The sequence below is a fragment of the Miniopterus schreibersii genome, assembly GCF_964146895.1.
Source record: "Miniopterus schreibersii genome assembly, chromosome: X".
Classification (NCBI taxonomy): Eukaryota; Metazoa; Chordata; class Mammalia; order Chiroptera; family Miniopteridae; genus Miniopterus; species Miniopterus schreibersii.
In genome coordinates this window covers 19515148-19529842 of record NC_138104.1, presented here as the reverse complement: position 1 = coordinate 19529842, position 14695 = coordinate 19515148, and the positions used below count along the sequence as shown (strand labels likewise).

At 41.0% G+C, this 14695-nt stretch overlaps 1 protein-coding gene across 1 annotated transcript in view; it reads left to right on the top strand.

Moving 5' to 3' along the window:
* LUZP4 (leucine zipper protein 4) overlaps window positions 1-14695 on the top strand; it is a 60769-nt gene that overhangs the window by 33124 nt on the left and 12950 nt on the right. The window lies entirely within an intron of this gene.

Here is a 14695-nt window from a genome sequence, read left to right as displayed (position 1 = left end):
ACTTCCGACACTGTGCAAGCTGTTGGAATCTATAAGGCAACATATTTCACTGACAAGATCTCAACCAACCTCAATATCCATAGGCCCTCTTAACACCATCATGCCTCCCTAGTTTTCAACTCATCACCAGCAAACCATTTTAGTAGAGATATGTTATGTAAATTTTATGCCACTGTAAAATGTAATGAGAAAGGCATTTTTATTTCTTTGTTCTGTTTCTCTTTGACTCCATTTTGTCCAAGTCCGCTTTGTTCCTATGGCTTTCAGGCTAATAGCTTCTGCTTAGTCTTGCATATAGACCTGATCTTCATCAGAGGAATTGTGTTTGTAGCTTGAGTTTTACAAAACAGCCCCTCCCATTTCCCCTTCCTGTAACATATAAGCCTGAACTTAGTACTTTCTTAAGATGGATTCGAGGTACCAGTAGGGCTCCCATCTTCTCAGTTGGTGCCTTCTTGATCAATAAACTTTTCCTTACTTCAAACCCTGACATTTTGAGGTTGGCCCTTGCTAAATGTCTGTATGCCTTATTCCCAGATACCACCCTCGAGCCTACTTTTTTGGGTCCTCGGAGGCATTAACCACATCTGAAACTTTGAAATTAACATTGTCCACACTTCAGCCCTCAGTTTGCCTAATTTTGACAATCTTTTTCACCTAGATTGCCCTGAAAATAATGGGAAAGCTGCAGATATTCTAGGATAGATTTTTGCCTCTCAGATACATCCTACAGCATATTTCTCATGTCAATTAGACCCTGTGACATCAAGCATGCCCCCATGCTTGTGTGTGATGGCCATAGCTGCTACCTTGATTGATAAAGCCCGTGTTCCCACATTAGGCTCCTCCATTCACCTCTATGTTCCCCATTCTGGGTTTGCTCTCTTAATACATTCACAAGATATAACAAGTTCACAAGAAACAACAAGTTCACAAGATACAAATATCTGCTCTCTTACAAGTTCACAAGATACAAGTTCTTAAGTTCACAAAAAGTTCACAAAATACAAGTTTACAAGTTCACAAGATATAACACCTCTCTACACGGCATCTATGAACAGGCTTTGTTGACCAAACCGTCCATCATCTTACATTATTACAACACTTTAAACCCAGCTAGTTTCCTAACCCTCCCAGATGGTGGACAGCCCCACTCCATTCTATGCTATTGCCTTCCAACTATAAAAATGGTCTCAAAGCCATAAGAGGACCTTTTAGACATCCCTTTGTACAACCCAGACTTACTTCTATTTTTTGATGGCTCCTATAATTGAAATTTCCAGGGAAACATAATAACCAGTTTCCCCACATAAAACACTCAAAGTCTATTTTTGGCCCACTGTAAAATCAGCCCAAGCTGCCGAACTCATAGCTCTTACTAGAGCTAGCACCTTGGTGAAAGGGAATACTGCCACTGTTTACATGGACTCCAGATGTGCTTTTGGAATCTGCAATGCTGTTGGCACAATTTAGAAATTCCATGGATTCTTAACTTCTGAGGGTACTCCCATTGCTAATGGGCATATAATTGTTGCCCTATTACAAGTTATTCACCTCCGTTCTAATATTGATATTGTTCAGTCTCCAGCCCATACTAAAGAGACTGATAGTATGTCTTTAGGTAATGATAAGGCTGCTAAATATGCAACTCAAAACAGACACCTCTATCTTTTTTCCACTCAATTTCTAAACCTGCCTTTATCCCTGACTGATATAATTAATGACCAGGCAAATGCCCCACTATCCGAAAAATACAAGTGGATACAAAAGGGTTCAAATAATTATCAGATGTATTATACATTGAGCCAAATGGACTTCCTGTAGTACTTTTCTTTTGACCTTTGGCTTGTACTTTTCTCCCACCAAATGGAACATATGTGCAGACAGAGGATAAGTAAGGAACTAAAAGACAATTGGTTTCATCCTGGAGTCCACAAAATTTCTGACCAAATTATTTCCCAGTACACCACTTGTAAATCTCATCAAATTTCTGGAGGAAATCAATATACTTCAGGAAGTCCTCCTAGGCCCACACTGCCCTTTCTGGCTCTCCAAATGGATTTTATAAACTTGTCCCTAACTTGAGTCTATTCTCATTGTTTGTTTATTGTTTGCCTGTTTAGTGGGTGGACTGAATGCTATTCAACTAGAAGAGCAGATGCCACAACAGTGGAAAAGAAATAATAACTGACATTACTCCTCATTTTGGTGTTCTTCATGCACTGAATCAGACCAAGGAACTCATTTTGCAGCAGAGATAAACCACTTGCTTGCAAAAACTCTAGGGTACTCATTAAAATTTCATACCTCATATCATCCTCAAAAATCAGGACAAGTGGAACATAAAAATATAGACATAAAAAATGACTTTAAGAAAAATCTGTCAAATCTTGGCTGGATAGCTTAGTTGGTTAGAGCATTGTCCAGATACGCCACGGTTGTGGGTTTTATCCCCAACCAGGTCATATACAAGAAGGAACCAATAAATGCTCTTACAGATTGATGAGAGCACGTGAAAATTAGAGGTGTAAAGATGTTAACGTTACCAGTGGCAAAAGTCGTGGAATGCCCCAAACCCAGGTTCCACTCTAACCTTGTATGTGAACCACTCTGGTCTTTTTATCTTATGTGGTGACAATGTATATAAAGGGTTCTCACTTAAATGGCCAGGATGGTGTAGATTTGGATAGCTGGCTCCTTCTATCACCAGATACTCTATCTTAAATGCTAGCCAAATTACAAACTTGGGCTATAAAGTTGTGTCACATAATCGTGCCAGTTGAGAACTCGTAGAGAGCCCTACTTGTGTATAACACTCCAAGTTTTCAGTGTTGACATTATTCCCAAGTTTTGGGAATACTAGTAGTATTTGGTGCAGTTGATCACTCTTTCCTCCTTGAAATGCTTTCTTCACTTGACTCCTAGGACACTACACTACTAAGTTTCCTTACTAACTACTCCATTTAAAAAAAAAAAACAACCCAAAAAACAACAACCACTCTATTCTACCTTCCGTAAGTAGTGGTTTAAAGAATGGACTCTAGAGTCAGACTGCCTGGGCTTGAATGTAGCTCCACTATTTGCCAGCTATGTGTCCTTGGGAAAAAAATTTAAGCCTCTGTACCTTCATTTCCTTACCTATAAAAAGGGGAAGCAATACTAGTTTTTACTTTATGGGTTATTGTGAGGATTAGATGAGTGGATATTTGTAAAGCTCTTAGAACAGCTCTTGGCAGATAGTAAATGCTATATGTGTTGGTTATGTAAAAATTAATTAATCCTCAACTTATGGCTTATTAGATAGAACTCTATTGAAGGTCAAAAAACCCTCTTATTAAATTTAATGAATTCTTAAGTTCTTAGCTAATTTGACCTTCCAGCAACACTTGACACAGTCGACCTGGTCAACTTTCCTGGTTCTTCCCATATCTTTCCGATATTTTCTATTAATTTTCTTTTGTAATTTCCTTCAGTTTCTGTCTTTGGTCCTCTTCCCTTCTCACTCTATAACTCAATAAATCTGATAGAAAAAAATTCTTCAAATAATTCTCATAATTTAAAAGTCCCTCCATAATTTAATCTCTTGTTGATCTCTTCAGTTTCATCTTTCAGTGCCCCATCACATGGAGTGGCTTTATCTTTCCAGAGTGTTTTGGTAGTGCTACTTCCTTGGCCAGGAAATACCCTTCTACTCTTACAAATATTCCCTAATTTTTCAAGTCTTAAATGAATTTTTCTTGATACCTTAGACGAGTCTTCTGCTTTACATCTCATATATATTTTGTAGATACCAGGGCCTAAGGTTTAAGGAGCTCAGTCAGTATTTGTTGACAGACTGAATTATAGCACCTATATTTTGCATCTATTTATTGTTTCCAGGTAACTGTATATGCCTTGAGAAAAAGATTTATTTATTAATCTTTAGATCTTTGGTGCTAAACAATGACTTAAATACAACAAATAGTTAAATAATTTCCATTTTAAAATTTCTTCAGACATTTATGTTGTGATTTCTGTAACAACTTGGACAAGTTTTTAGCTCTCAAATTTTATTAATTTTACTTTCATTTCCTCTGAAGAACCTCTAAAGTGACAAATAGGATTCCTCTAACATTTAACAATAGTATGTACTGAGCAGTATTTGGGTGATATGAGGAATAGTTACATATATGTTTCTTAAGAAATATCATGGACACATCTTTAGGGAAGTCATCAAAAACTATGTGGTACTGCAAGCCTGTGCATGGACCCTCACTGCTAGATTTGTGGTAGCTCTTTGAATTTGAGAAAAGCAGAGAACCTGTCCATCATGTCAGGAACATAAGGTTTTATTTGCCAGGAATGCCAATAGCAAAGAGTAGAAATGGGTTCTTCTAAGAGCTCTGAAAGACTCTTGGAAGGCACTCATCCTTCCTCTCCACTCAGCTACCATGTGTCACTCTTGCAGCTCCCTCCTCATCATAACTGCCCTTCGGTACTGGCACTGAGATCTTCACATTCCATCCTCCCATAGCAGGTGGCAGCCCCTGCCTCATACCCCAGCGCCTCCCCCCCGCTGACACCAAACCCAGCCATAGGGCCCTCTACACACGAGTGGTCTGGCACCAGCTGCCTGCCCAGGATCCGAACGCTGACAAAAGGCTCCTCTTCCTCCTGCTCGCCATCGTCTTCTGCCAGATCCTGGTGGCCGAAGGAAGTATGCGGGTGCCCTGGCTCCAGAGGATGCCCCCAGTGTTGTGTCCCCCGTGCCCATCCCCTTACTCCCAGCCCTCGAGCCCCTTAATCTGATGGTGGAGCCCTCAAACTACACTCCGGACCTCAGTGCTTTTCTCCAGGAACACCCAGCCACCTTCTAACCGTGACTCCCCACAACTCCAACAGAGTATGACAAACACCAGGTGTATCTGGTGTGCCAGAGCGTATCCCAAACTGGGACTCATGAGGCAACTCTCACTCAACACTACAGGGGTGCCGCCGGCCACTGCCCAGATGAAACTTGCGCGGACCTGCCAGGCCGGGCCAGGAAGGAGGGTGGCGTTCATTTGTGTCTCATTGCTCTTAATTAATATTTATATGTATTTATATATGTCCCCTAGGTGATAGAGGGGTGTATGTGAAGGGGCGAGACGTGCTCGCTTATTGAGTTTGATGGGATTGGTGGAGGTACCTAGAACCGAGGGAGATGGGAAGGAATGGAGAGGACGGGTCTAGAGGGTGACCCGGCTAGGGGTCAAGGACAGTGGTGGATTGTATGTTTAAGGGGTGACACTTTCCGTCCTCCAGCATCTCAACCCTGAGTTTACTCTGTGAGGCTTCGGCGGACAGTTGGCAATAAGGTGTTTGGCCTTCTATCTCCTTGAAGTTGCCCCCCAACGGGTGGCTGCGGGGTGAGGGTGGAGGCTGTCAGAGGGCAGTTGTGGGGTCGCCCTGTATATTCTGTGAACACAAACTTGATTTACTGTCAGAAAAAAAAAAAAGTTGTGGCTGACTGAGTGGTGGATGCATCTGAGAAGAGACTTTTAGAAAGAGCGGGAAAGAAATGGGCGGGTCTTTCTGTGGGGGTGGGGTGGGGGTGGGGGTGGGAGCCGAGCTCCTGATTGGAGACTTGGGAAGGGGAATACGCCAAGCTCCACCCCCTGAGGCCCCTAGCAACCAAAGGTAAAGACTGATTGGCTGACGAGTCTAGTACAAGACCACAGCCAGCCTTGAGAGGGCACCACTGGTGCCCTGCCCCGTCAGCCTGCGGTGCAGTCCTGAGGAGATGGCTTCGCTTTCCAAGATAGCCCTTTCTGGAAAAGCGGTGACAGACCCTAAGAATTTGGGGAAGATGTCATTTCTAGATATGTCTCTAGGTATGTAGGTTCGGCCCTGAGACCCCGCTAATCTGGGCTGCAGGCTTAGGGCAGGAGACCTCGCGTCAGGGAGCCAGGCCGGAGCGCTGTGAGGCGCTCCCCTCAGCTGGGAGGCTAGTCATCACCCCAAAGCCGATGAGGATGGCAGTCCAGCCCCTGTCTCTCCTCTCAGCTCCCATTTTCCCGGCTGTCCAGCTCTCCCCTGCTAGGCGGGAAACTGGCCACCACAGTGGTGTGGGGAGTAAGGATTGCTGGGAGGGGGCGGGCGGGGATAGTGAAAAGCTGGCTACCTCCATTATTTTTTCCTTTCCTGAGGAATGTCAGTAAGCTACCCCCTCCCTCCACACAAGTGCTGCCACTCGCTCTCCGGAGTCCGAGAGAATGGCATAAATGATTGGGTGGCAGGGGTGGTAGTGGGCGGCATGCCTGCTGCTGGGGCAAAGCGGTGATTTATTTCCTTGGTGCTTATTTACTCCAGACCACCTTTCCCCTCCATTAGTGCTTTCTAGTCTCTCGTACCTCAGACCTCTACAGGCCATCCTGCACTTTAGAAATGGTGTGGGGAAAACCCCGGGGGTGAGGGCGGCAGAGGAGCAGTGGCGAGGGAGGGGCTGGCAGTGGCAGGGGAGCCTGGGGGGAAGCGCCGGCGACGAGGGAGGAGCTGGAGGGGAGCCGGCGGCGGAGGTCCGGCTGGGCGGGGGGGGGGGGGCGGGGGGGCGGGGGGGGGTGGACAGCAGAACTGGAAAAGTGGAAAATTTAGCAATGGGTAAAGGAGCAAACTGGAAGGTCAACTTTAGAAATGAGAGGGAGGGAGGAAGAGAGGTGTGAGGGCAGACCTTCGATATGGAGGGAAGGAGCTCGGAGGGCCGAACTTGGAAATTAGAAGTGTAAAGAGGTTTCGCCTTAGCGATGAGTGTGGGAGAGCTGAGCAGAGAGGGCCCAACTTAGAAGTGGTGGAGCTATAGAAAGTGGCGGGGGAGAGCTATAGAAATTAGGTGGGGAGAGGTAGGGAGGGCGTACCTTAGAAATGGAAGGGAAATAGAGGGGAGAGCTGGGAGGGTGGAGGAGATGAGTAGGAAATAGAGGCGTTGGAAATGGTACAGGCAGAGCACTCGGGGATAGGCGCATTTAAAAATGGAGTACCTTTAGAGACAGTACGAAGGGACCTGGAGAGCATTATGCTAAGTGAAATAAGCCATTCAGAGAAAGAGAAGTATCACATGATCTCACTCACAGGTGGAATCTAATAAACAAAATAAACTAAAGAACAAAATAGATCCAGAGACATTGAACTACGCAACAGACGTATATCAGAGGGAAAGGGGGGGGGGGATGGGATTAACAAAAAAATTTACATGCATATATGCACAACCCATGGACACAGACAATAATGTGGTGAAGGCCTGGGGAGGGGAGTGGGTGTGGGGTGGGAGGGATCAATGGGAGATAAAAAGGGGACATTTGTAATATTTTCAGCAATAAAGATACATTTAAAAATAATAAAGAACTTAAATAAAAATGAAGGGGTAGAGTAGGAGAGCAGGGAAGCAGACTTTAAAAATGAGAGGGGACCTAGGCCAGTGTGGCTCCGTGGTTAGAGCGTGGGCTAGAGGGTCCTGGGTTCTACCCCGTCAAGGACACATACCTGGGTTTCAGGTTTCAGGAGGCAACCAATCAATGTTTCTCTCTCTCCCTTCCTCTCTCTCTTTCTAAAAATTAGTAAAAAACATATCCTCAGGTAAAGATTTTTTTAAAAAATGAGAGGGAAAAGCAGAGCAAAGAAGGTGGACCTTAGTAGTGAGGAGGGAGGAGTGAGGAAAGCAGACATTAGAAAAGGGGGTGGGCCCAGGCGGTGTGGTTCAGTGGTTGAGCCTGGACCTATGCACCAGGAGATTTCTGGCTCCTTTCCTGGTCCCGGCACATGCCTGGGTTTTGGGGATCCCCAGCAGGAGTCGTGCAGGAGGCAGCCAATCAATGTTGAGGTTTCTCTCTCATTGATGTTTCTCTCTCTCCCTCTTCCTTCCTCTCTCTCAAATAAATAAAAAGTGGTTTTTTTAAAGGAAAGAAAAGGGTGTGAATAAGAGCAAAGGTGAAAGACCTTAGAAATGGAAGGAGTAGGGTAGGGATGGAAGATCTTAGAAATGAGGAAGGAGTAGTGAGGGCAGAACTTAGAAATGGGTGGACACAGAGCAGGGAGGGTTGACTTTATAAATGGGGAAGGAGAGGAAGGATGGACTATAGAAATAAGGAGGAAGGAGCAGGGGTTCAGACCTAAAATATGAGACAGGGAGCAGCAGTAAGGACAATCATTAGAATTAGCAAGAGGAGGAAGAGGGAGAGTGGACCTTAAAAATGAAAGTGGAAATAACAAATAGGGAGGGTAGACTTCAGAAATGGGCAGAGCATTGCAGCCAGGGAGGACCTTAGCAACAGGGAGCAGCAGAGTAGGCCTTAGAAATGAGGGTGAGGGAGAAGAGCAGTGAGGGTGGACTTTTGAAATGAAGGGATTGTCTTTTTATTGCTGAGTTGTAAGAGTTCTTTTTTTTCTCTCCTACTCAAAGGTCAATACTTTATTTTCAAATTAATGTCGGAAACACTTATCTTTTTCAATTAGAAATAACAGTTTAAAAAAGTTCTTTATCTTTGTGGATACTAGATTCATCTCAGATATACAATTTACAAATATTTTCTTCTGTGAGTTGTGTTTTCACTTTCTTAATATTGTCCTTTAAGCAGTAATTTTTAAATTTTTTATGAAGTACAATTTATTTTGTTCTTTTGTTCATGCTTTAGTATCATATCTAAGAAATTATGAAGATTTACCCCTATATTTCCTCCTAAGAGTTTTTTAGTTTTAGCTTTTACATTTACAACCTTGATCTATTTTTAGTTAATTTTTTGAGTATAGTGTGAGATCCAACTTCATTCTTTTGCATGTGGATATTCAGTTGTTCCAAAATCATTTGTTTAAAAAGACTGTTCTTTCCTCTAATGAATGGTCTTCTTGTCAGAATTGCTTTCTTAACTTTATTTCTAGATAGTTCATTGCTAGTGTAGAGAAATAGAATTTATTTTTGTGTATGGATCTTTTATAATCTTTCTGAACTTGTTTATTAGCTCTGATTTGGGTGTGCGTGGACTTACTTTCTAAAGATAGTCAAATGAGAAATTATTAGATAACAGAAAAGATGATGGTTTCCTTTCAAATATCACTGTGCAGTGATAATATAAATTATCTCTCTATTTTATCTCTCTATTTTAAAAGCATTGATTAATTTCATAATTTTTTCATAAGTTATATAAATGTCTAACCACTATGCTATACACCTGAAATTAATATCATATTGCATGTCAACTGTAATTGAAAATTTTTTAAAAATTAATTTCCTGATTTCATGTGATACCTAGCATACTGCCAAGCACATAGAAATGCTCTCAGTAAGTGCTTGTTATTTGGTAGGTTGATATGGCATTGTGCCAGATGTTGTAGGGGATTCTCCCCTCACTCTCTGTCCATAATCCTTACTACTTATGCCCTAGTTCCTATGCCTTACTATATATTGAGACACTCAAGGCTTTTCATCATCTACCTTATTTAACCTTTCCTACTAGAACTCTCCAGCACTAATCCTCCATTCTAGCCAAGCTGATCTTTTCCATGAATATACTTTATTAATTCCTGGTTCCAAGCCTTTTTGTGTGTGTGTTGTTTTTCTTTCCTGGAGCACCTGAATCTTTCCGTTCATTCAAATTCTATTCATTTTATCTACCTCCGCCACAAGGATTTTGCCGTTGTTCCTATACATAATAGTTTGGCTTTTCTCTGCTGTCCTGGCATATAATTTAGTTCTATGTTACTCAGTTGGTACTTAGTCATATACAGGCAATCCCCAGCTGGCAAATGTGTTGTTATGTTCTGATACTTCATTCGTATGCCAGCTGTTGGGTGCATAAAGAATTTCCCTCATTAAAACAATATTATAAAGGGTGAACAGTTTTTTAGGGCAATGCACAAATGTCTATTTGGTGCACTGATGTTTGGATTACAGCAATCATTTATAATAATATTTTATGCAATACTGTGGTACAGAGTAAAACAGAATTCTAGGAAGGTATCTCTCATGCCATAATTCTAACATCTTTCTATGGGTTCTTCCTCCTTACCAATTCAGCCTCATTTTCTTGGTGACCTGGGGAGGTCTTGAATAACTAGTAGTTCAGTGAGAATGCTGTGAACTCTGGTGTCAATGAAAAGAAGACCTGAATCTCTGTAAATTTAAGGAAAGACATTTTTCACTTGGGCCAAACTGAGGAAATGCTCAAGAGCAGAGCTCTAAGAAGCCCTGAAACAGTGCTCTGATTTAGAAGAGTGAGAGCTGCTTATGTAGGTAGAAGAGTGAGAGACAAATATATATCTGGTGTTTTAGAAGTTTCAATTAGGGTACATACATTTCAATAATTAAGAGTTTTCTATCAAATGGAGAGAATGTACAGATAAGTTTGGGTCATCTTGCCCCCTTGGCATCAGGGAGCCTGAGGATAGAGTTTGGAAACACTTATTCTTCAAGGCAAACTTTTTATCAGGATGTAGAAAGAACAGGCACTGCTTTGTATAATTTATCTTTAATGTTGAAACTGTTGAAAAGTATATGTGAGTATTCCCACGGAATGTGCCTGGTAAGGAATTTGAAAGGCTCTGTATTCTCTTGGTTACTGATTTTTAGTTAAAGCAGTTAAAACACCCTTTCTTTTTCAGGGAAAATCTTTGTGCTTGCAAGGGGATGGGTAGAAGGAGGGTGAGGCTGTGCAGGCCGCTGCAGTCAATGTTCCCATTGGATCTGAGGTGGATAGGGAGAAGGCTTCTTGTTTTTCTTTTTCTTTTTCCCTGATACCATCTTAGTATAAACTACGATCTCTTCAGGCTTGGACTATTGCAACCCCTCTGCCTACCCCAAAGTAACTAGTCTTCCTTTGTGTAGTCTCTATTCTGTAATTTAATGCCAATCACAAATTGATACTCTACAAACCATCAATTTCATAATTTCACTTCTGTGCTCTTTGAAGGTTCTCCATTGCTCACAGCAGTTGTTTGCAGTCTTGGCTAAACATCAAAGTTACAGTACTTGGAGGACTTTAAAAAATACAAATACTTGAGTCCCACTTCAGTCCTACTAACTCATAATCTTGGATAGGGGCTCTCTCTATATATTTTTTATTTTTAAATATATCTTTATTGATTTCAGAGAGAGGAAGGGAGAGGGAGAGAGAGAGTTGAAACATCAATGATGAGAGAGCCATCATTGATAGGCTGGGAGCCCGCAACCTGGGCATGTGCCCTGACCGGGAATTTAACCTTGATCTCCTGGATCCTAGGTCGATGCTCAACCGCTGAGCCACGCCCAGCCGGGCAGGGCCTCTCTATTTTAAAATAAATTTATCCAGATGATTCTGAGGCACAGGCAGAGTAGAGAACTATTAACCTATAGGATAACATTTAAAAACCTTAGTATGACTTTCTAAACCTTCCATTAGGAGATTTATGTTCTAAGCCCAGTTCTGCCATTCACTAACCTTTGGCCTATCACTTATCCTCTCTAGGCCCCAGTTTTCTCATTTGCAAAATGAAGGATAGGTGTTTTCTTGGTTAATGTTCCCATTCCAGATTTAGAGTGATTCTAGGCCTGTGTTACAGATTGTCAGGACAAATTCCTTCTGTCTATTGTGTAGCCTGCTTTTTTGTACTCTGCTTTGGTGTGCTTATCTTCCCTTGCACAAGTGAACTTCTTTGGTGTGAAATTCAATAATGGGATAAATATAAGAAAAAAATGAAAAATCTGAAGAGAAAATTGAATTTCCTATTAGTTAAATGAATTTTATGTAGCAGCTATGGTGTAGTCATTCAACTTGAACCCATATTATAGGGCTGTTTCTATTTAACACTTATGAGTCTAAATTGGGTGAAAACAATGACCATTTTTAAGAAAATTTAAATGTCAACACCATAACAAAATCCTTTGTAGCCTAGGGTGATGAACAGCCTTCGAGTAAGGCAAAATAAGTGGGAAAATAATGTATTATTGACCCGGAGAATCTCGTTATTGTAGATTTGTATGGATACCAGAGTATATTTCTACCTTTTCTCTTCTAGAACAATTACTGAGTCAAAATATCTTGGTGCTGTTGGCCAAGTAGCAGATATGAAAATTATACCCATTTGTTTTTTGGGGTTTTTTAAAAATATATCTTTATTGATTTCAGAGGAAGGAAAGGAGAGAGAGGGAGAGAGAGAGAGAGAGAGAGAAACATCAATGATGAGAGAGTCATTGATCGGCTGCCTCTTGCACTCCCTCGACTGGGGATCGAACCCGCAACCCGGGCATGTGCCCTGACTGGGAATCGAACCCCGATTGCCTGGATCCTAGGTTGATGCTCAACCTCTGAGTCACACACGGCCAGGCTATACCCATTTGTTGAATGTGAACTATGACAGTCAATCTTTGTAAAGCCTGTCTGGGAATATAATTTTTATAAAAAGTCCATCTTGTATAAAAAGTTCAACGTTTTGCTTTTTGTAATACTATTGCGATTTGTTACTCTTCTGTAATGTTCATTCATAGTACTAGGGAGTTATATGATATTTGGATTGGGTTAGACTGATAGGGGAAAATGCTTCCATACAGTAATATATTCAGAAGAAAGGGTTGAGAAAATCCTGTGGGATTAATGTGGTGTACTTTCAGGATGACACTAAGACCAAAGTCTTTATAACATTATGCATAAGCTAAAAATGTAAACTGAAAAGGATTTGATTATACAGGAAGAGGACTTTAGGTATTTCTGCAGCCATTTTATATATTTTACTCATGAGTTTAAAAAGATCATGTGAGTTGCAGGGTGGTTTGATTGGAAGTTCAAATGACCTAAGTCCTTTTGGGCAAAAGAGGTTACTGACAGGATTTAAAGCCATGCCATAGCTTTCCTATATGGCACTATATGGTTTGGCACAAGCCTGATAATGATTGTATACCAAATCTTAGGCTGAAGAAATCCAGGGGACAGGGCAGTACTGGAGTAGAGGTTGCTGTTATATTACCTGAATGTTAAACTTGACTTTGTGCAATTAATTTCAAACACAGTTGAAAGGAAAATGCTATTTTAATAGGAATGTCACATTCAAATGAATGGTAGGTAACCTGGATGCTGCTGTCTTAATTTGTAGGATAACTATACTTTTGAAGGAGAAAGTGTAATGTAGTGGCAAGAATCTTGGACTTAGAATCTGTCTTAGCTTGGTAACATTAATTTTGTGCCATCAAGTAAGTCATATAATCTTCCTGAATCTGTTTCCTTCTCTATAAAGTGAGGATAATATCTGCTGACCTTTTAGTGTGGGGCCACAGTACCTGGCATATATAAGTCACTCAATAAATGTTTGTTCATTTATTATCTCACTTATCGAGTATCTCATGTATGTCAGATACTGTGCCAAGAGCTTTTATGTGGAAATGCTTTATGAACTTTAAAGTACTATCAATTTAAAGCTGTTTTATTAATCCACATAGTTTATCCATTCAGCCACTCCTGTCATAAAACTTTAGATAAATGTTTCTCAACTGCAGCTGTAGATCTGCATGAGAAATTTTCTATTTTATTTAAACCTTACAAGATTCTAAGACAGAGCTTGCCATTATTTTTGGTGAATCTGAGGACAGGAAAAATTAAAAGTCACTGCAAATTGGGTATGAGTGCCACAAGACAAACTGGTCCCACAGCACCCCCTCCTGCCATTGCAAAAGGTACTGACTTAGGAAGGAGCTTGCTCTTCACTTTCTCCTCTCTGAAGTTTTGCTCTCCTATTAGGAAATCACCCATTTCATTGGGTGCCTGTAAACTGGGTAGTGATTGTTTCAGGGCCAATGAGGGGGAGGGATTAGAGATTTAAAAATATTTCTGTGATGTCTTCTAAGATGTTCTGTTAGTATACTCCCTTATACTTTAATGAAAAAAACACACAACCTGTACAGAGATTTGTACATACTTTAAATGTAGAAGCAGGAGAAACAACAGAGGGGAAAATTGAGAAGAAAAAGGAATGCATAAGGAATACAAGGAATAGAAAATGAAAGACTATGTCTATAGGAGAGGTTACAATCAATGACTGCTGAGAGGCAGACAGAACAAAGGCTTAAAATGGAGTTGCCAAGGAATGATACTCAATTGATTATTGAGCTTTATGTTGACTTTTACCTTGGAGTTGACAGCCTTTTCAAGGAAAATCAGAATTGGAGTTTTAGAGACTTGAGGCAGGACTAATACTAAGCAAAATAATAAAGGAGTGGTTAATCTTTAGTATCCAACTGCCTCCTCTTTTGCACTCTTCTCAACTTCCCTTCTTTTTTCTAGTATCTCTAGCTCCTTCCAAATGCCTAGTTTGTGCTTATTTCTAAAGATACCTTGACCCAGGTAAGTTTCCATCTATTGACAGAACATCCTACTTTTAGAGCTTTTCATCCCAGATGTTAGGAAAACTATTTTAGAGCAGGTTGTACCTGCCTCTCATCCCTCAAATCATGCCATGTAAGTGCTATCTCTGCGTGAGTGCATAAGAACATGCCTGACTACAGAGTAGTCTAATTGCTTCCTACTACTACACTAGTCTTGGTTCTTCACCTTATTTGGTATTTCCTGTGAATATCCATAACCATTGTTTCCTTTCTTTTCAAGAAAATAAGTACAACTAATTTTATAGCACTTACATTTAATCAGGATTGGTACCATCACTCTGTTTCTCTGAAACTAAAATAATGTTTGGTAAAATTATTTATTTGATTTCCCCTTTAAGC